This window comes from Panulirus ornatus, chromosome 9 (genome assembly GCF_036320965.1).
Source record: "Panulirus ornatus isolate Po-2019 chromosome 9, ASM3632096v1, whole genome shotgun sequence".
Taxonomy (NCBI): domain Eukaryota; kingdom Metazoa; phylum Arthropoda; class Malacostraca; order Decapoda; family Palinuridae; genus Panulirus; species Panulirus ornatus.
In genome coordinates, this window is record NC_092232.1 from 56,208,466 (window position 1) to 56,210,241 (window position 1,776).

Genomic DNA, 1,776 nt, shown 5'->3' on the forward strand with positions numbered 1-1,776 from the left:
TGATCACTTACAACTGATCAACTTTAATACGAAAGTCTTAGGTTTTGTCCCTCAGGAAAATTTTTTTATAAATATCTATAGAAGACTTACATATGTTATATGTCCGTTATCTCTAGAATATCGTTGCCCGGGATGTATAACACTTGTGTGGATAGACACAGCTTTGTAATACATGATCTATTACACGAAATGAACTTCACTAACGAAGAGTTATTCAATGCGTCGTTGGAGAACAGCGATCAAATACTTATATAGAATTTTTATGTTAGATAAAATGCATTTCTTGATAGTAAACATAAAAAATTATGATGAAAAATAAAGGACGTTGAGGTAAAAATTTTGTTAAAAAGATGAAATACTCCTGCCTTAAACTAGCTCCTTGAAATGCATTTTCAGTTAGATACCCACATGATAATGCATTCTATTCTTTATAATCATAAATGTTTATGTTCTTAACACGTTTTTATCATTTCTTATATAATCTTAAGGATTCAGGCTTAAAGATCTTGGTTATGAACAATCATTATAATGCAACACAATACATATTCATCATAAACAATTCATTTATCACAATAACCATTATGTTTGTACCAGATTCTTTAAGTCCTCAGTCAAGTTTGTTAATATATAAGAGAATTTTCCGCCACTGACAAGTGGCTCCGTGGTGTAGTGGTTAGCACATCTGCCTCATAAACAGTTGGTCCGGGTTCGATTCCCGGCGGGGCCTTTGTTTTAAGTATTTTTTTGTGACCGTAAATACTCATAGGTAGGTTCTCTCTCTCTCTCTCTCTCTCTCTCTCTCTCTCTCTATATATATATATATATATATATATATATATATATATATATATATATATATATCTCCGGCAAGAGGCAAGTTGATATGTGCGAGGTGGGTGGGTGGGTGTGGTGAAGAGTGGCTCGCCATCATATGGCAAGAACTTCATCGCTTTCACTCAGTCACGCAATCTACATTCATAGTGGCTGGCTGGGGAGAGAGAGAGAGAGAGAGAGAGAGAGAGAGAGAGAGAGAGAGAGAGAGAGAGAGAGAGAGAGAGAGAGAGAGAGAGAGAGAGAGAGGAGTTCATGCTCATGAGTTCATCTAACGAGATTTTGCCAAAAGGCAGGGCAAGCGCGTAACGCTCTCCGCAGAGAAATATATTGTCACGAAGAAAAAGATCAAAGTGGTGGGAGTAAGGTGTTGTGATGTGTTATGTCTGGGAAGGAGAGGTTGTATGTTTGTGGAGTGAGAGCCAGCAGACAACGTCTGGGTGAGACAGGAAGGTAAGAAAGCTGCCTGGGTCAGAGGAGTGGTAATTAACAGCCACTAAAATGCCACGTGGTGCCTGGAAACTGTAGTGACGTAGGTGACATGGGGGCCTGCATGGGTCTGCTGGTGGTGGTGGTGGTGGGTGGGTGTGTGGGGGGTGGTGTTGGGGGGATGTGGGGGTGGTGTTGGGGGGATGTGGGGGTGGTGTTGGGGGGATGGGGGGGTTGGGTTAGAAGGCACACGCAAAAGTCAAAGAGAAAAACCTATATATTGTCAGCGTGACAATGGAGGTTGCAAATGTTGTTATTCTTGGACCTGAAGCGAGATATTCATCAATTGTATTCTCACACATATCTATAGTAATGCTTTCAACCACAATCTAATTGGTAAATGATTCTGGAAATGATTCCTCAATCTTGTTAAGGAAAAGTATTTCACCTCATCATCTGAGGTCAAACGTTTGCCCACCAGTTTTTTATCAGCGTGACGTCATTAGTAGACATGTT

The 1,776-nt window shown here is 40.0% G+C and overlaps 1 non-coding gene across 1 annotated transcript; it reads left to right on the plus strand.

Moving 5' to 3' along the window:
* The first annotated feature begins 655 nt into the window (after positions 1-655).
* TRNAM-CAU (transfer RNA methionine (anticodon CAU)) lies at positions 656-727 on the plus strand. Its single transcript has one exon. It is a non-coding gene; the product is annotated as a tRNA-Met (tRNA).
* The last annotated feature ends 1,049 nt before the right edge of the window (positions 728-1,776 follow it).